This window comes from Anopheles maculipalpis, chromosome 3RL (assembly GCF_943734695.1).
Source record: "Anopheles maculipalpis chromosome 3RL, idAnoMacuDA_375_x, whole genome shotgun sequence".
Lineage (NCBI taxonomy): Eukaryota > Metazoa > Arthropoda > Insecta > Diptera > Culicidae > Anopheles > Anopheles maculipalpis.
In genome coordinates, this window is record NC_064872.1 from 84775889 (window position 1) to 84797413 (window position 21525).

The 21525-nt window shown below is 41.4% G+C and overlaps 1 protein-coding gene across 2 annotated transcripts in view; it reads left to right on the forward strand.

The window, feature by feature from the left end:
- LOC126561420 (protein Smaug) overlaps positions 1 to 21525 on the forward strand; it is a 469519-nt gene that overhangs the window by 74191 nt on the left and 373803 nt on the right. The gene's annotated exons all lie outside the window — the stretch shown is intronic.

The following is a 21525-nucleotide window of genomic DNA, read 5'->3' on the forward strand; positions in this document are numbered from 1 at the left end:
TCGTGTGGTGTCCTCATATTTCAAAGTTCCACTCGAAAGACCGCGCAGATTCCTTCTCATCGCTCCCCTCGCAGCTAAATTCCCAGGCACGAAAGGCCCATAGAACTCGACAATTTTGCACTCATTTCTTTCTCGACCGAGTGTCTGGTGGTGCCGCACCACACAATAGGATCAAAGGATACCGCTGCCGGGCGTATGAAACCGAACCTCCGATTTGCTTGGACCAAATCCTTCGGCACGCTTAGATGCGCGTGGTGTAGGACGACGTGAAGTAGGTGCCAAGGATCAACCTGTACGCAACCGGGCATCATTTTGCAGAAACGTTCCTTATCTTGGGTGCCTCAGTTTTTGCCTGCGTGACCTAGCATTTAGCGTACCGGGGGTAAGCCCTCCTTTACTATGAAGGTGGCTTTTCGGCACCCTTTGGTCTTTTTAGCTTTCGTGTGTGCGATTCGTGTCCACCGCGCGAGAATGGGTACACAATCTCCGACATTTAGCAGACTGCTAGACATTTAGCAGACTGTGTGTGTGTGCGCGCCGCAGATGTCTACGGTCATTACCATTAGGCTACCAAATTCAACAATCGTTTAAACTAATTTAGCACTGCGTAGGGACCGTGTGAACATGTTTTCAGGTTTTGTTTTTTTTTTATACGGATTTTAGTGCCAAACTTCATAGACGGGTTTTGTTTTGGAAGCAACAGGAAGCACGGCTTCTGGAAAAAAGGGGCCCATTTCACACCAACCTGTCAATAACTGCAGTTGCGTTGCGCATCGATGCACAGGAATGTAGACCAACACCGGAAAGGACAGTTTTCGCACCACAGACACAATTGCATCCGGTGCTATTTTCAAGCGGACAAGCGGTTGTGTTTGCTTCTGAAGTCTGGGATTCGTTTGCCAACAATTGCTTTTGTTTTGCGGATCTTGAAAGACGCTTTGAACTTTGTAAACAACACTCCTTCTGACTATGTTAGTTAACTTATGAGAATTATTGTATCCATATTTTAAATGTATGAGAAATTTGTTTTGCTATTGGCATTCTTATGTTTGAAATTTTCAGGCATATTCCAGAAAAGTTCTGGAAAAAGTACGTTGAATTATTAAGTTTATTATTTTTAACAAGTTTCTCTCCTAAGCGTTTTTCGTTGAAAAAACATAAGTTGTGTAAAATTTCCTATTACATTATATTTAAATACAAAACCTAATGCTGAGGAGACCTGCTGTTTTCTTCTGCAAATTTATAGGAAATCGTTTTATCCCTTCGTGGCTATAAATGTCTTAAAATTTGCAGTCAATTACGTTTCAGAACAGGACAATTTTTGAAAACATGCAAATTTTTCGAAGCAAAAAGCTTCACAACAGTATCATTTATCTCATTCCCACTAGGTTCTCAGCCGGTTAGCATACATCTGACCGTTGAAGTATTGCATCCTTACGATCATGATGAACACATTTCAAAATCTTAATCACCAGACTAATAATTCATGCCGATGTTCAAAGATGCTTCTTACTGTACGACTCCAAATACCCTTTTCCTGCAGCTCGGAAAAGATTGCGCGTTTCGATACAATTCGACAGCCGGCACGAAAGGGTGCGTCATCATCAGCGGTGCAATGGGAATGGCGGCCACGCATCTATCTGCACATCAACCTTATTCCTGATTATGCACATGCGCGTGTGTAGCTGAGTAGGTTGCAACTGAGCTCACCTCAACCATAACCCCCGGAAGGCTTGCTGTAATCCTTCGGCCAGCATCTTTTCCCTTTGGTAGACCGGCGCAAAATAATCGCGCGGTAAATGTGCAGCATTTGCACCGCATCTGACCATCGCCACCGCTAGCTTCTGGTACGGTTGCTCCAGTAATTGACAGCCTAAAGTGCGAAAAGCGCTTAATTTTTCCAACAACTGTGCAAGCGCAGGCGCAACCGTGCAGAAGTCCCGGCGTGTAGCCTGCCAAACGGCGGCTCGCGCTTTGCTGGTTTTATGATTATTTATTGCACTCATTTTCCCACCGCCGCTCGTTTGCATTCCGCAATGCCGCGGCTTTTATTATGAATAATATCGAGCCATTTGTTCTTTCTTCCCATCGGGCATTCGGAACGGTGCGGCACGGTTACGGAATGCGCTAACGAGAACCTCACGCAACCGGGAACGCGCATTATCGATGGCGTGGAAATCCGGCCTGGTGTTCTGGTCGGTGCTTGGAGCACTCGGTTGCTATTGTTGTTGTTGTTGGAATTTCTTAGCTGTTGTCGGTGCGCTGATGGCGTGTGCGACCGGCACAACTGTCCAGCTGTCGAGGTGCGATTTTGATGGATGTACTCCTGGAACGAGATGAGAGAGATTAATCATTGTTTAACACTTCCAATTCCCGGGACTAATGATAAATATCTCGCACTGCAGTTAGGAGATGTTGCCGGACTCAGTGGACTCCAATTGTAATGCGATAAGTTGTCCGAAAGACCCTAAGATGGATCTGTTTTGTTCCTGCGCTACACAGGAATAGTTTGATGTGTAGCAGTGTTGTGGCCCACATACGATACCCTCTCATTATGCGGCTGAATACGGATAATTATTGTCATTGCATGGTTTAAAATTTCGTTCTTTTAGTTGGAGTGAGTTTGTGGCGGGATCTAGAGGATCGAAAATTACACAAACTATTCTTCAAACGTAATGGAGCTGGAACACGTGTCCACAGTCCCACCTGGTGAAGGAAGGTAGTCTTTCCGTTGGCTAATTAATATTCACGCTAGCACGGCACGGTCTGTCTCAGGACAGTTTGTGGAATTTAAAGTAGGTCATGCTGAATGGTGAATCTCTCGGTCAGAGAAAGATTTCACCTCCTACCAAGACACGAACCCGCCCGAAGGTGCTAAAAATGGATGAAAATTGCAACGAAAGCAACCTCCGGCCACTGATGTCACCGAGGAGTGTGGAATTACGACAAATTATCTTCAACAGTGGACAGTCGCATGACCGATGTAGTTTCTGAGTTTCCTGCCACCGACTTGTTCCAATGATTGATGTCCTTGGAGGTAATATTTGGGGGAGCTTTTGTTGTGGTTCGTAATTAAATATGACCGGCGAGCGACAAAACTCGTACGAGAAAGTGCACCGGCCAAAGCCTTTTCTTTCTCCGTGAAGTCATACGTCGGTTTTTTTCTGGTTAATATATTTAATGAACGATCGTGCAAGACGCCCGCAAGCACAGCGTGTAAATAGGATTTGTAAAATTATTCATTATTTGCTGTGGAGTAATACAGACATGCAGTGCATCGGCTAATTGGTACGCCCAGCTTACGGTACAGAGCGAATAAAGATCGAGAAAAGAAGCTCCACATTCCTTTCCTGCCAAAACATACGCTTTCGTACGAGTTTTCTGTTGCTTTAGCTTTCACTGAAAGTGTCCAACCAACAAGCACAGTTCACCAACGGCGGCCGAATCTGCAAAAAAAGAAGCAAAACAGGCGTTCTGTATGCTGCTGCTGGATGCCAGGATGCATCGGTTTAATGATTTCGTTTACCGGAAAGGAGCGAGCGCAATTATCCGTGTGCAAGTTCGTGATTTATTGGCCGCACGATACCGATACGACAGAGGCGGTTCAGGTTCAGGGCTTCGGAACACCGACTCGAATCGCGCACCGCGCACCGCGTGGTGCGTGATTCATGGCGCATACATCAGCCCGTGATTGCATTAAAGTGCAGCGCGCAACAACACGATACCAGCTGCACCTGCGCGCTTCTTTGGCGCGGTTTGCTGTGGCACGTTTATCTGCACAGGTCGGAGGAATACGGTTCCAGCTTTCGTTCACCATTCCAACTACCATTCTTCTTCAGCAAACCATCGTCTTTTGGGTTGATAATCCTTTAGTTGCTCAATCGTTCACTTAGCCCTCAAATGCACTCAGTGGTACGTGGAAGATGTATGATGTTCTATGGTTAGCTTGTTGTGGAGTGGGAATAAAGAAAATCACGATAACCAAAATCTGGACCCAGGAAGACAAAGCATACGCTGGGAGGAAAGATGGGGGTTTTGTTTTTTGGAGAAATCATGCTTTTGCATTCCAACCAGTTGTGGTCCTAGAGAACATCCTTTTTGATGGTTGTTTTGGTGTTTTACATTTAATTTCAAAAGATGTTTAATTTTAAAATATTTTCTACTGTTTTGTTCTCATAAATATTTGTATTTATGAGAACATTGTGATGAACAAATAGCATTTACACAATTTGTTCGCTATTTTTTGTATTTTGTTTGGTATTCTTTGAATGAATTTTGATTGTGTTCGGTTGATTTATGTTTTCTACTACATATTATCGTCGATTCGCTCATTGTCGTATTTTTTATTGATTAATTTATTTTTGAATAATTTTTATTTTACTACGAAAGATATATTTTCTATAAATTAAAGTTGTTTTTATATTTTTTTCAATTGTTAAATCCCCTCATAGGCTACACTAGCTCCAATTGTTGCGTTACAGCTTTTGAATTGCAGTTAGTAAATTTTAAATTATTTTTATGAAGAAACCAACATTGAAAAACATGTAAAAGTGTTGTTGCCGTGGATACACTTGAGGTATTTGTCAACCCGAATACGAACTCTTCATTCCTATAAGAACCGTAAAGCTGGTCACGTCTGTCAGCTACACGGATAAGCAACACACCCATGCCGAGAGAAAGCCGTAAATCCTGCCAGGATAAACAACTGCAATCCCCTCTTCCTGGTCAAGCTTGTGTCCCATACTTCCCGTAGTCCTGCAACTGCTAAGCTGCCAGCTGCTGCCTTATGCTTCGCTCGGTCGGCATTATCATCAACCAGAAATAAAAAACCAGGCGCAATCAGCGCAAATCGTGTGCGCAGCTACGACTGATTTGTGGCGCTGGTTTGGCTCCAGTGAATGTTTTTGGAGATTTTTTTATGTTCCCTTTTACTCCTGGACATTACCTTTCCTTGCGAACAGGGTCCAGGCGTTGGACAGATTTTATTTTTTTGGCGAAGAATTGTTTGGTGGTCCCTGGCGGAGAAAGGTTGAGAAAATTGTTGGCGGCACGTTGATGCAGCTTAAACCTCACCTGGAGCATGCGAACTTGCTGGTTTTTGGAGAGACAGAAAAAAAAACAGTAAAACAAAAAATGTTTCGCACACAACTGGCAAGTAAGATACAGGTTGAAGCCACAATCGCTCTGTGTGGTCGGTTGGATAGAAAAAAGAATAACCGAATCTCGGTCATCATCCCCAGGGCATCGGGTGAGTATGCGAAGGCTTTCCATCAGAGGGTTTTTGCCGACGAAGAAGCAATCGCAGAGGCAGTTTAAAAATTCAAATCACCAACAAAATCCGGATCGGTTTGAATTAAATCGTTGGCATGCTTTCGTCCTAATTATGGTGGACCCACCATCGCTGGCGGTCGTCTAGCTTCCCGAGAGACGAGTCTTCAGACGTGCGGACGATTAATTTCTATCCCTTCTCAAGCTGGTGGCTTGTGGTTTGCGCGTGGACACGCATCTAATGGACACGCATCGAACGGATTTTATTAATTAATATAATACTAATTAAGTCTCTTTTGACTTGCGTCCATCGGTCCCGCTCGGATGTTGAAGAAGTTGTAGAGAACGGTACGGCACACCGCAATACCGATAAATCGATAAATCATCGTACGGAACGCTATCACACTTGACTGTGGTCCAATCCGTGGAGGTCTTCATTTTCATTCGGACTTTGGAGTCTTGCCGAGTTTTGAGGAACCAATAAAAAAAGTTTTCTTATTGGGCAGGTGTTTGTAGCGCCTTAGTTTTTTCTTGTTTTGTTTTGGTGGAAAGCACTTAGTTTAGCAAATTTATTCGAACCCATTCAACCCATTTACGACGCAAATCGGCTTGCCTTTTGGGATCGTGATCGAAATTAGGCGAATAAAATTTCCATCTTGAGGCCAAAACCATCCCCATTGCTTTGCGTACGGAGGTAAAAGTGTTTTCCCTCCTCTTTCTTTCTCAGGGCTACACTTTGCTCTAAAAAGCATAGAACTACCATCCATTCGGTCTTTGTATGTGGGGCGTATATTGTTGGGCAAGTTTCTCCCGCCAACTCACACACAGACTCCGGCATCGAAAGGTACACTCAACGCCCTTGCGGAACACACGGGCACTTAAAATGATTGAAGCTGATTTAAATTGGGATAACGACGCGCTGGCTAAGCCTTAAAGGATCTTAAGGAGATTTTTGGGGAATTTTTTAAAGGTTTTCTTTTCGCTCTCCCAGTAAATGCCATTAGCCCGCGAGCCACACGAAACGAGAGTGTAATTTTGAACGGCAGGAGGGAGGCCAAAACTGGTACCGGTGGAATACCCTGTTTTATTATATTCGGCCGTCTCGTCACATGTATGCATCCCTTGCATTGCAGTTTTCGTAAATTGGATTAAAAAACCTGCGTCACGGAGCACGGAGTCACCGGATCGAATCGATCAACCCGTGCGTGGCTTGCTGCCGGCGAGGGTGGACGCATTTGGACGCAATCGATCAAGCGCGATTTTCCCGCGGCACTCCGGACATTACGGCTTTGATTCGACCGCAGCAAACCATTAAAAGGCAGGGCAGATGCACCGAAGGTGGAAATAAAAAGCCTGCATACTTTATTGCAAGCGTTTATTAACGATCTTGCGAATGGGTTGAAAGTCGCATAAAGTTGCAAAGGCAGATACGCGCCCAGTTTCACCAGTTCGTGATCGACGTTTGCTCTTTCGCCTGGCGGGTTTTGTGGCGAAATTGCGATAAATGTGTACGCGTAGAATAGTGTGTGCCATGAAGGTGGATAATGCACGAAAACGAGGTCCTAGCTGAAGGGGTTCAATGTGCGTTCCTGGTGTTTGCTTCTTTCGCGGCACGATCTGTTTTACTTTTTGGTAAGAATGTTTAAGGCATGAGATTTGTGGTGTTTGAGCTGAGCACATACAGACAGCTGCATGCATTTGCTTGCAGGCGCTTAAAGGAGACGAATAATTGTTCAACACCAGAATGTATCCACTTTTACGGAATGCTTCGAGTGTTCTCCGATGTATGAAATATTCCTACCATTTTACGGCAGGCACGAGCGTTGTCGCGAGGCATTTTTTGTGGGTCTGCGTGTATCAAATTCGAAATCTCTTCCCTCAGGTCCTCGTCGATCTGTTCCACCATTGCCTCGCTGTTATGTCCTTTCGTCGGTCGATCCATTCGAATGATTCCAAACGGTCATATCACGTCTGGTCGGTATTTTGTCTTTTCAGTCTTTCTCTCTACTTCTCGGTTGTTTTTTCCGCTTCCAAATTTCCATCCCAACGGATCTCAATCAATGCCTGCGACCTGCGTGTGCATCAGTTCCGTCGCTCGTCGAGAGATGCGTTGTGTGACATAAAAATTAAGCCATAAAGTGTATCGTCGTTCGGTGTTGTTGGACGACGTTTTATGCGAGGTCCCGACACCCATCACGGCACGGCCTAGCCGACCTGCAATTGATCCGGGCAATTGTCGCATCGCAGGCAACGAGCACGTTTTTAAGCGAGCAAACGACAATAATCATCAACTAATTTAACACTGCGCACACGCTCCGGGAACGCTCTGTGTGTCCTCTTCATTTCGGAATTGGGCGGGTAAAGCATTTGAACGAATCTGGGGAATGTCTTTAAAAAAAGGACAACATTTTACGTTAAGGAGTGTTTCGTCTGTGAAGGAATTGTTTTCCTTGTTCGAAGCTCATTAATTGTACCTGGCACAAAAGTGCCACGTGAACGCGTTTCAACACAAAATGTGCTACGTTGTACAGTGCTGAAGTGCTGGAGTGTACAACGTTTGGAGTAATGAAAAATTATATCTAAATGCAGAATTTTTGCTAACTGCCATTGAGATATTTGTTTTATATTTTGGTGCAAAAAAAAAAGTTACAAGGGCATTTTTGATTAAACGAAACTTTTAAAAATTCCTCACTTCAAGAACAAAACACTCAATCCAAAAAGTGAAACATACGCTTTCCATGTCAGCTCATATAAATATTTTTAGAATAAATGAAGATCGTTTTTTTTTTTGGAGAATAAACTCTAATTTAGGTAGTGGATGGTTCCAGGATCGTTCAAAGAGGCTGAGTATCATTCTACTTTTCCAATGAAGTATTATGCATATACTTCAAATCATGTATTTCATTCCTCCAATGCTTTAATTTTTTGACTTTCAAAAATAATTCTGTACTTTAAATTTATTCTGGAGCAATATTAAGTGTATAGTGTTCGTTTACTCGTTCAGAATATTTGACAAATATTTTTTGAGCGTGCTCTTTGCGAGCTACAGCGCCCTAAACTTCTCTCTTGAAATCTGATCGTCATTACTCCATTTCTTGCCCACTCCTCCACTTCCACAAAATTACTCCTCCCGGTTGGTCGCATGCTGTGCAGCGTTATGAAAATCTATTTGCAAGTTTGTAAACAAACCGATAGAAATTGGGAATTGAACCAATTTCACCGTATGCCGCCGTACTGTACCTGTAACACTGATGCAGATGATTTAGTCCATTTTTCATACGATTCGCTCCAGATTTGCCATCCTGCGAAGGCAATATTTAGAGCAGTGCCATAAATTCGCATGACCTCGGACGTCAGAAACGATGATGAAATATTGTCCTGGCTGTAAACAAGCGCTCCGTCTCTAGATTGACCGATACAGTTTTGCCTGCCTGTCAATAAGCCACCCTTAGAATGCAAATCTACTGCTGCTTCAGTAAAGGTGACCTGTGGCTATGGCTGCTGACGTTTCCCACCGGACAAATCGGACCAGAACCGACCCAGTGGTAGTAAAAAGTCATTAAAAAACTGCTCCAGTTTTGGGTGTTTGTTTTTATGTTTTTTGGATTGACTTTTTGTCTGAGCTTCGGTGTTTTAGGGATGTGTGGTAAGCACGCGTTTGTTTTTCGGTTACCTAAACGGTGGCCTATTTTTAAGTGATAATTATTTGCTTTTTTATTGTTGGACACGAGCTTCCATTGACACAATTATGAAAAATGGGACCGAAACAACCATAAATTGTGGAAGTGTTTTTAGACCATATTGTTTGATGCTTTTTTTGTTTGTGCCACGTGGCGGAGTTAAAAATGTGAGGAAAATGGAATGAAGAACATTGATTTAAAAAATAGGTAGGAAAAATAAATTAAAATGAAGGGTAGACAAGTAAAAACACGACAAAAATTATGAAATATTTGTGAATACTAAGTTTCTTGGAATGATCTAAACTTAAGGAAAATTGTATTGTAGAATCGGTTCAAATAAACACATTGAAGAAATCCTAGAATTAGAAGAGTTTTAAAGCAAACTATTCTCTAAAAATATCGACTTCTATTTTATTTCATATGTGACCACATAAAACTATGAACAACGTTTAATATTTAATGTTAAAAATCTCTCCAAAAAAATCACACATACAAAGCAAGTCTCTTCTTCCAAATCAATGACCTGCCCGAACGGTCAAGGTCCCTTCGATTGCCGTCGTTTGAAATAAGTCCATCGATGACCAGTGGTCAGTGAAGGAGTTCAACACGTTTGCAATGTTCCAGTTTCAACCAATCGGTCCAATAAATTCACACCATAAAGCGATTGTCGTCGAGCTGCTTTCCAAACTGTGTGCATAAGCACAGATCCCGATATTGACCCCCATAACTGATGAAGATCACATCCTCAGTCGTGCTGACCAAGATGAGCAGTTGTGAAAGGATACGATGGTGCTTGCGAACTTGGAAGAATAGTAAATGATACCTACCGTAAAACCTCTCCCCGGTCCCATCCCTTCCACAGCCTCCTCCCGGCACACCCAGCGTCCTTATTGCCCCTTTCGGTAACGTGTGCCTCCTGCCGTGAGCTCGAAGAAATGGGGTTGGAATGTTTTCAAAATAAAAGGATTAGCATTAGGCTTATCCTTTGCAAGGCGGCCATACACAACCTAAACAAGTAGTAAAATAATTTAGACGAACACATGAGACGAACACACACACACAGGATTCGCCCAGCAATCAGACACAGACGATGGATGCAAATAGCTCATGGAAAGGATAGGCCGAAAAAAGAACGGGTAAGCAAGTGATCTAATTTCGGTCTCGTAAACATTTACAGAGCCCTGGTGAAGCTTTCAAGGATGTTCCGCACCTTGTTTGGCACGGTCAGGTCAGAGAAACCTGGAAAGGATATATTTGCAAGAGCATCCTTACTCCTTTTTTATTAGCAACAGAGAAAGTGCAGCCCGGTTTTTCGCCAGCTTTTATATTGGCAAATGGTTTCGATCGTAAAAAAGAGTTCAAACACATGCAGCACATGGCAGTTTTGGGAAAGGTGGAACATTGCACTGACACTTTGCTGGTCTGTAAAAAAGGGTTCATTTTTGTTGCTTTCACTTGAAGGAACGAAAACCGAAGGATTGGCAACACGTTTACTGCGCTTTACAATAAACTTGCAGGCTTGTTTGCCAAACATTGTTTCTCCTTTTCCTGATTGACTCTAATAATTTCCCTTTTAGGTATTTCGACAATTAGCCATGCTGTTAGACGCTACACATGCAAATCGGAGCTTTTGTGTGACAGTGTGTGCGAAAGTGTTCGTTTTATGGGTTGATTTTTGGTGCAAAAATGTACTTTCCCTTCGTATGCGGGATTGGCAGTTTTACGATTGGCAAACTCTGGCTTGCTGGTTGTGCTAGAGTGGCCTTAGGATAATTTGTCTGCTCGACCTGGCCATTCTTTTGCCCGACCTAAGGGTTAGAAACGAGTTAAGGAAGGGGTTCGGGAAAGACCGAGTTCCGGAGGACGAAGTTTGTGGAATGTGTTTCAAATACAACCAGTTGAAGGTGGGGATTTTTGTGCAAGAAAGAGCTAGGCAGACTAAGAGAATTTGCTCAGTTTTATTGGACTTTTGTAGTCTGGAGAATACTTTTCTTTTTATTTCTTTATGCTTGACCCTGGAAGATGTGTCCTCTCAGGAATGTCGATATGGTTTATGTTGGCAAAAATCTATTTGTATGGGGGTTAACGAAAAAAGGGTAATATTGCACGTTTGAACGTGCACGTGAGAATTTTTGTTTACCTCTTTGCAAGCGAATTGGTGGAAAAAATTATGAATTATTGCTTATCAAGGACAGATATGCCAAAAAAGAGTTTTCGTTGCCGAAAGAGTTATGGATGGAGATTTTTATTTTGGTTATAAATTTCAACTCATTGAAGGACACGAAAGAATGGGTACATTTTTTGCGATTTTTGCAGATTTAAGCCTTTTTTATATTATCGTCTTCCCGCAGTATACAAGTAGAAGACGAACACTAAAACATTTTTGTATTTTGTAAGCATCTCTCGCTTTTTTATGTGTCGTATGAAATATACAAAAATCGTGTGTATGAAATTATACTTTATTTTGATTAGTTTTGTGATTCATTTGCAATCAAAAACAAATTATGATCTGTTATAACAAATTAGACAAATATTAATAAAAATGTTTATTGATTTTGTTTTTGAAAAATCACTAATCGTTTTAAACATTGATCACTATACATGTTTTTCTCCGACGAGATATTCATTCCATATATTAAAATAAATTATTCCGTCACTTTGCAAATATTTTAACCAATTTTGAACGTACACAATTAACACAGCTCATTAGATTTCAATACAGCAATAGAACCTAAACATGAATAAAATCTCATAGCATCTTCACTATTGGCATGTGCAAAAAGAAAGCGCACTTCCTCACACATCAATCATCGTTTCGTGCTGTGCTTCATAAAACATTCCTCTGTCTTTTTATCGCTCTCATTAGAGACCTAATTAGGTCAGCTAGGAAAAACTTCCACCATAAAAAACAACTACCATCAACCACAACAAACTGTCACCTACGCTGGCACTCGTCATCACTCTAGGAAAAGCGCCTCGAAGCGCATGTGGTGCAGAATTTATTGCAGAAAAAAAGCAGATCACCGATGATAGAATGACCATAAAAAAAGTTACCAAAAGTAGATCAATTTTTTAACAGCTTTTTACGTGTGCCAAAAGTAAAGCAGATCACTTTTACGGTGCAATATACAATGCATCTTCAGTTTGGTGAGCAATGGTCGAGGTCGTTCGATGCATTTCCTCTATCCTTACAGCTCATTATAGGTGGAAATTTGAACACATATCTTGTGTTATTGTAGACCTGGCGTATCTTCCCCCGCTGTGATGCTCTACTTTTCATTTGTGAGCCAATTTTTAAGCTCTAATTTAAAAGAAGGTCATGAAAACTGCTTTTGCAGCAAAACATACTCGAGGTCTTCGAAGGTGCTCTAGATATCCAGACTTGCTATTAAGCCATTAAAAAACTAGATCAATTTGTTTATTACGTAAGCATGTCCTGCCGAGGTCAGGCCGAAAATGGAATGCAAAAAAAGGGACAAGAAAGAACACAATGAAAAAAAACTAGATCATCCCCAGGCGTATGGCAAACACCGTTGAAATGTAGAGCAAACAACACTTACCAACCGTATAATCTTGTTAGAGTTTTAGGTTTGGACGAAATTCGGGAGGATCGCTCTGTTTTTACAACTACTCGGGACACTCGGATTCGAGCGATGGCCAGCAGTAGTCTGCTTTTCAGTGCCTTTCCAAACTTCTTGCCATAAAAATCGTAACATTCTAATAGCTCTGAAAGACGCAACTAGAGCACGACCTTCGCCGGGCATGACCGGCCCGTTGTAAAACGTTGTTACGTCAAGATGTGTTTCCTGCCAAAGTCATCCCAAAGCAGGAGAGCCAGTTTCGGACCCGAAAAAAACCATTTCCTGCACGATGACCCCAGGAGCTAAGGGTCAGTGTTTTTTTTTATGGTTCCGACAACGCTCCTGCACTACTCCCATTTCTTCTGATCTCTTCGACGAGCCTACCTTGAACACTTCCGTCTTACGTACGGCGTAAGTCGAGTCCTTGGGAATGATCTAGTTTTTTCCCCCACCCGAGCAGTTTCTTTATTGTGTCAAAGAAAAAGTAGAGCATTAAAACACGGGCCGCAGTGTTGGCCCAGGGACAGACTAATAAAACTTTACTACAGGATGGACCGAACAGTCTGCCGTGCAGGCACGTTTTGCTGTTTGATCAGGATCGTCGGTGTTATTCTTGATCTGGAGCGGAATGTTTTTACTGTATGGTCAGTTTTTTCTCTCCCCCATTTCCTTCCATGGTAAAGGACGACGTTATTAGAAGAGATCCTTTTAAAACGTCGTAATTGGTTGCAAAAACGGAATGCTAACAAAACAAGGCATATTCGAACACCGGCTTTTTACAGTGTCCAATATTTGTAGTAAAAATTAATGCAAATTCCGTATGGAAACCGTTTCGGTCAGTCCAGTCGGTTGGACAGGTCAACTGTACGGGTAGAAATGGTCAACAGCTGTAAAATGCTGTTGCGTTAGCTGGTGGGAATGTATAAAGCTGTAAATATTGGGACGGTAAAAAGAATACAAAAACGATCCAAATTTGCTTTGCGTTGTATCGAACTGCGTTGACCTTAAAAATGCTCAACTGAAAGCTTTATGGAGCTTGAAATCTATAAAAATGACCATTTGTTTAGCTCACGTTGCAATGCAATTATAGGGAAACGTAATCTGAAGCAAGTATTAAAGCTACCAATAAGGTTTCATAAGATTTTTATTTACAATTGATTATGACGGTCCAATGCAAGGTTTCATAAGATGATAAGACGAAAAACAAGCATTGTTTATGGAAAAAGAGCTAGGTAATCAAACAAACAGAGAAAAAGAGTCCCTTTTGCTAGGGTGACTTCAATCGTACAATTGGAAATCATGCCTTATATCTAGTATCACCAAAGATAAAATGTTCCAGTAACAAAAGATAGAATTATTTGTCTCAGTGTCGCACCTCTGTAGTTAAAGTCCATCCAAAATCTCGTCGATCACCAACAACCGTGATCAGTATTAATCTTTGGTCTGAAGGCAGTTGATCACTGCCGATGTTATCTTAAATACAGGCTCCTGGTTCCGGCGGATTTATGCTCAAGAAACTTTGGTTTAAAACGATTTCATATCGTAATCCTAACCCAGTGAAGTAATGATGTTGGTAGCAAAAGTTGACAGACCTTGAGGATAAATAGGATACAAAATCTATGTCTGGGGGATTTCCAGTACAAAATTTGTATGTTGCTTTTAAGGATCTATATATTTGTTCTCTAGTAGCGTAGAGTATTCTTTCAAAGGAGCGATCATATTAACTCAAAATCAAAGTTATGTATGACATGATCTCTTCAATTTCACTTTTGATTGTTTTCCCTACAACCTCAAGATTTCTTAAGATACCATTACTGAGTTAATTTTCTTTTTATCACTCGTAACTCGATAATCTACGAAGCGTACGACTTCATACTTACAATACAAGTTCTCTTTTCTGCATTGTTTGAAAATCGTTGTAGGAAACAAGTCTTCTAAGACTTCGTAAAATTGAGATACGAAAAAGAGCAGCTGTGACGTTACAAATTTATGAAATTGTAATAAATCTCTACATTTTTTATCCAGTGCTTAGCTACCAGCATGTTTTCCAACAATAAAACACTGTTTCAAAAACGCACATTAAAATCTACTCCAAACAAACACTTAACTGTTTAATCAGCAGACAAAAATCTAAGCACCATCAAATGTCACCCATGTGGTTCCACTCTAGCACTGCCGCCAGTCACACCAGCCACGATCGCATCCACTTGACGCGTAATTTTTCACAACCCCTGCCTACTCCAGCCCGACAACTAGCCCGAATTAGTATGGACAGATTTTTAGTTTCAAGCAAATATGATATGCCACACCGAACAAACGAACCAGAACGTCACCCAAAAACCCGACGGTCTCCTTTTCCCGAGAAGCGTGGCATGGCGTGTTCTGGATCCTTTTTTTTTTTGCCGCCCACGGAACGTAGCAAAATCTGTCGGCTCGTGTTGAAGGTCGAATGCTGGAATCTCTTGTGCTCTCGTTATGTCGATCTGTTGCCGGGTCCCATTATTTTATTTGTTTCACATCGCAGAAGCGCAGCGTTACAAACGATGCCGACAAAGGATGGTTTGCCCTGGTTCGCCTAGTTTGTTATTAACCAATTTTGGAAGGATATTTCTTAACGGGTAGCTGTTGCCGCTGCCCATAAAGCGGAGCCCTTTCTCTCGGGATGTTTTGTCGGGGCGCTTGCACGACACGATCAGCCCAGTTCAGCCATGTGTGTTTCAGGCTGGCATGGGATAGGGATAGGCAATTTTTTGAGCGCTTGAACGTGGCCAGCATGCCGACAAGGTTGGTCCGCAAGTAAATGTTCGTTAATTATGTTTATCCTTTCAAATGCTTATCCTTTTTTTTCTGTCTTTTTCCCGGATTTTCGTTCTGCTTTCGGCTGTTTGGACGCTTGTTCTCGTTATTGGTCGTCCGTAACTAATTTACGGTTGATTATTTCAGGCGTGTGAAGTGTATTTTATCTTAGGGAATTGATAAGTTTTGAAGGAAAGAAAATGAATAAAACTAGCTCCTTTTTTGGACGACGTTTCGTGATGCTCTAGGCATGCCATAAAAATTGTCCAGTAACAAAAAAACAAAATATTTTTGTTGCTGGTCAGTCATGCTTACTGACCGAACTATTTTAGGTTGCATTTATATTCCTTTGCTTCTATGGCACCGAACAATCACGTCAGACATATAGGCGGATGCTACTGAATCAGTAGTTGAAAAGAATCTGCCCGAGAAAACAGGAGATCGTTTGCTTGTTGGTAGTTTTCGGCAAAAGAGTGTTTCCCACCCAGCTTCCTGGAACGCTTTGTTAAACACATCATTTGTCAGCGGTATTACACAGAAAGAAGCAGCTCAACACCAAACACGATAGGCAGCGCAATTTTTGTTTCGGATGTTTTTTTTTGTAAAGGCCATTTTGTGTTCTTTTGCATTCTGCACTTCAACCGTTCCGAACCGTGCTTTCCGGACCGATTCGAACATAAATTTGTCAAGTAATGCACCCGTCCAATTGGGCGCACAAACAAAGCAACCAAGGCGGCATTCCGTATCGGAGCGATCGAGCGGGAAGTGTGCCACTGACTGTTTTGGTTGCTACTGCCGTACGTCCGAGGCGTGCGGGAAAAGAACAAAGTGCACACCAGTGTGCATTCATAAACAACACCCCAAGTGCCAAAAGGCAGATAAAAATGCAGCCGAACCATTATCGGGTGCATCGGGCGTTGCATGTACACAGCGGGCACTATCGAACTGAAGCGATCGCCGGCCGGCGTTTTTTTGTTTTTCAAAGTGACCCGAAAAGCGATTGGGAAGTACACTTACGAGAAGCTAAAAAGCAGCGTAAAGCAACAGCCCGATAACCGACATTGATGTGCGTTTGCTGTGGACAATGTCTTGCCGATCTTGGACGGCCTGTTGCGCTTTGATGGATGCTGGTGCGAAAAGGTCCATCCGAGTGGTGAGATAAAGGCAAGATAACCGAATTTTCGGTTTCTCTTGCAAGCCGGAACAGATTTGCTAGGTATATGGGCAGGGAATGGTGTGGGCAAAGACACGCTTGTTTGATTGTTTATTTGTTTTGCTACGATGGAAGAAGCTTCAAATGGTATGGGCAATCGAATGTTGGTGATCGTCACGGAATCAACTAAATGCATAGGATCAAGGCGTAAAGGCTAAATAGGATTGAACGGAAATAGGATTCTCCATGAACTATTTAATGTCAAGATGCTTTTAAATTATTTTGCCTAAAAGAAGAACAAGATAAGGTTGGAGGAAAATTATCAAATTCAAAATTATATAAATTTGTTGTATCGTAAATTTGTTGTAATATTCAACAAAAAAATAAAGGAGTTATTAATCATTTAAATGAAAAATGAATCGTTCATATTTATCAAAAACTAGAACATTTTACTTACTTTCATTTCACTGAAAACTCATAAAAAAGATCGTTGTGTCATTAAATCTAGAGAAAACGTTGACAAATATCACTTGTATGACACATTTTTAGGATTCTTTCTATACCTTTCCAACCCTTTCTACTGCTTTTCAGCCTTAACCAGCAATACAGGCGACAAGTTATAATTGTTTTACGACCAACACACATGCACACATTGCACTTGAAGCTCTCCTTTGCTCCTCTAGCCCAGGTCGAAGCAGCTCGATCTGTTTAACCCGTTTGCTATTCGCCCGCCCAAGACTAAATTTTGAAAGTGTCATCAACAACCGCCCGTGCTGTTTTGCGTAAAAAGCATTCAGTAAAGTTAACCCGTTAGCTCAAAACATTGTAAAACCATAAAGCAACAAACTGTAACTGTAACCCGAAATGAAAACAGACCATTCACCAAATTGCTGGCCACAGGGCCGAAAGGGTTGACACTTTTACCCCTTTTTCGGAAACGGTGACAGTGAAGAAAGGGAAAGGGGTTTCTCTACATGCCTTATTTGTCCTCACGTGGGTGAAGACTAGGTGCAAAAAGGGTGTGTTTGGAACTGAAATAGTCACCTAATATTCTAATTGTCTGTTATGTCATTCTGGTCGGGTTTTTGTGAAGGTACCAAAGGGTTTTTATTGCACACAGCTTTATTAATAGTTCATTTGGAAACCCTTTTGCTTTCACAAGAATCATAACATGTTGTGTGACAGTTTTTAGCGAGAAAGTGTTTCAGTTTCAGTGAGACTGAAAGTGTTTCATCCATTTGCTTATGCTGTCCTTGGAAAATAGAATAAACTTTGACCTAATCGGGTAATGGTAATGTACTTGATGTTACGTGCTGTATACTTTGTAACGGTGTTTGTCGGAAATGTTTGGCTTTTCCATGATACTCTCACTGCAATCAGACATAAGAACCAATAAAACGAAAATTATTTTCCAAAATAGAAAATAAGGCAGGATTTACGTGAAGGAGAAACAATTTAAGCAATATTTTCAAGGTTTCGGATTCTACAAACACAACCAACCACCAGAGATTTAGTTTTGATTATGTATAAGACGCTTAAACTTATGCAACTAATGAGAAATTAAATTTTCACACATTTTCAATTCCTGAGACTATAACTCAATGTAAGCAAAACAATTTTAGTGAATTTGTAAAGGTTATTAAGCTTCAAAGAATAAAGACTTTCAAAAAATCACTCAAGTTCTGCCAGTAGGTATAGAACTGAGCTGAAAAACGTAAACAATTTTCTCAGTCCTGAGGTATGGATGTTTGAGCCAGCCTAGCTATGTATTGCAAAATCTTCAAGCACTGCCAGTAACAATCGGAATGTTTTTTTGCAACCTCTTTTTTATGACACAAGATAAAAAAAACGCAAACATAATACCGTTTTCTTTACCCGTTCATATCCTTCTCTTCGGAACGTGCGAAACGGAAAAACAAACATACAACAGCATTAAAAGTTTGCCAATGTACCGCTACCCTTCCTGCAGGGATTTTGCATCCTTTTTGTGTTTAGCAGGTTGTAAACATTTTACCCCTAAAAGGGGAAGAAATAAAAAAGAAACAGTTATATTGTCGCATGCATGGAGCAATTGCGAAAAGTTCGCTACAATATGTGTGCCTCCCGAGGAAGTGTTATACGGCGACAGGGCAAATCCAGCGGGCTGTAACGGGTTTATGGTGCAGCAGCATTGCAGAGACGTGCAATTTTTGCCCAGTCAATCGTTGGCATACGACTTCTTTGCCTTGATGCTTGATGTTGATGAAAAACCCCGTTACTTTATGAGCTGAAAGACAGCTTTTGCATGTAAAGGCGTCTGTCCTTCGAGCGTCGATTGATAGGTGACAATTTTCCAAGTCTCGTGTCCAAGGACGACAATTTGAAGTGAAACGACGGCATAAAAGGATATGATTCAGGGACGACTAAAAAGGAATATCTAAGGAAGCGAATTTTCTGTCTGACAAATGAGCCTTCTGGTGACGCTTTATTCTTCATTTGGGTACAAAAATACATACTCACTCAATGCTGAAGATGGACACAAAATCTACAAAATTAACGAAACTTTTGAAGATGATTGTGAGCGATTCGAAGAGGTTGACAAACAAACTCTTTTTTTTTTCCTCATCGAAAGGTTACGTCCAATCAGTTTCCGGCGTGTTCCTACAATAATGTGATCGTTTTACAAGATGGTTATTAAAAAATTATGCTTCATAAGCTCAACACTTTCACCTTCACCCTTTCCAAATGCCAGCAAAGGGTTGCCGCATTTATTGAACCGAAAGCAAAGTCCTTTCCGTCAACCCTTTTTGCTCAACATGGATCTAGATTTGTCGATACGGCGATCCCTTTTCCTTTCTTTACACGCTCCAGAAGACGACAAACGGCACACTAGGTCGATCGATTCGATCTTGTATTTATGACTCCCTTTAGTCTGTTTACAATATTACGACAGCTAACGGGTTAACTGATGGTGTCCCACCTGAAAATAAACAAACACATTTTGTGTTGGCCTTTTTGCTGCTGCTTATCACATTGGGAAGGCGGAGAAACTTTCCCTTTTTAAGGTTAGTAAATACTTACGCATCCTTTCGCTCAATTAAACAATCCAGAGCGACCTCCAAAGCTGAGCGTAACAAAGTTAAACAAAAACGGTGAAGAAATCGTTTCAAACGCTCGGCTCAATTACCATCCAATTACCTTTCGACACAAACAAGGAGAAATTGAAAACGTCTTGCAGTCATTAGGATACCTTTTAGGCTTGGTTTTTTTTTGTCAACTGAGGTGTTTTCTTTACATTTTGCGCTATAGCTTGTGCCGTTAGGTTTGTCTGTATAATTTTGTAGGGAAAAGATCAACCTATCGTTCGTTGGTTGACATTTAACGGCTTGAGTTGTCGCCTTGTATCGTACACTAATCCTTCCAGCTTCCAAATCCCTCGGTCTGGGGGTGACAACATCCAATGGTTGACTGCGTTAATTGAAGGAAGTAAAATATTTGTAAATGATTTGCACCCATGTGCGCCCCGAAGTGGTCCAGTGTTGCAAAATGTGTGTGATCCCGGGCAGAGTATGTAAAAAAGGCATAAGTTAAGTCTATTTGTTGAAAGCTTGGCCAAGGATTTACCGGAGCAGGCATACAGCCTCAGAAATACCAATAGCATGACAGCATCTCAAGCTTGTCAAGCGTTTTGTCAGACAATGGAAGGATCGGTACGGAGCATATGTGGACCGTATGATGGAAGCCTGCTAGGAGGCAATGAGAGAGAGAACGTAAAAAAAGTATCCACACAGGAGACAATTAAATCGTCTCAAAAGATCAGTAAAAGACACACGGCAAATTATTGTTAATTGATTTTCCTTTCCGCCTCGCTGCGGTTTTTATTTTTGTGAACCTTTTCCACCATTCCAAACGAACGCACGGATTGCAGTTTTGTGTCTTTTTGTTTTCCTTTTCGAATTGTATGTGAGTACAATTATCAACTGGCAACTGGCTTGTCCTTTAGGGATACGGGATCCCATTATGGGACATATCTGAGCCGTTCGGTGAAAGCAGAAAATTAATAAATAAGTTGAACAAATAGAAAACGGGGAAAATAATTATGAAAATTGATTGCAGGGCAATTGTTGTCAGGCTTCGCTTTTTTTTCTGCTGCTCTGTTTGTTCGTCTGCATTCAAAAGTGATTTCGTTTCCACTTTTTCGTTTCCAAATTCGTCACAGCCGGGTGCGCTTAACGTGACGATAATGATCCTTTTAGCGACAAATTGAGCTTCGAGCGATTAGTGGGGAAGCGCTCGTTTCCAGTGGATTGTGTGCAGTTAAGTGCTTTTGAAGTATCGATATCGTTTACCGGTATGTTGGGTCGTAATGGTAAGATGAAATTGATCATTAGCGAAGGTAGGTAGGGTTTATAGTTCTATCTTCATCACGAGATAAAATTTATATTAGCAAATACACATTTAGTTCACATTTACACTTAATCTTAATTTACGAACGCTTTCCAAATGATTTCATCCAAAAATTGCTCTGATTCAAAGGATGCATGTAGAGCATCATAAACTTTCCGTAGTTGTTTTGCCATAAAAACCATGTTACAAATATTTATCTTTTTATAGCACCACCAATGCGGTAAAACTATCCGTATGAGCACGTGCCAAACTAACAGGATTTTACCCTTTTTCAAATTATTTGCCACACATTTTTATTGGCGAAAAACATATTGAAGTATCCTTTTTTCCAGTAGCAACTCACCCTCTCTTCCCTGCACGAACCACAGTCAAGATAAAGCTTTCTTCCACGCGCCAAACTAACTGCACTTTACCCTTTTTTCTGCAAAGGCTTGCAAACCTTTCAAGGGGTTTTATAAAATTATTAGCACTGGTACCGTAAAAAATCTTCCTCCAAAGCCTTTTTGCTGATCTTCCTAACGAAACCCTTGCACAGTGCATTCCATCAATCGCCATGCGCCAAAGTAACGGGGTTTTGCATCCTTTACTTTATTGAATCCTTTTTTTGTGACTGTGAATTGGCACGGGTACCGTACGCCGTCTTATAAAACACATTCGTCAA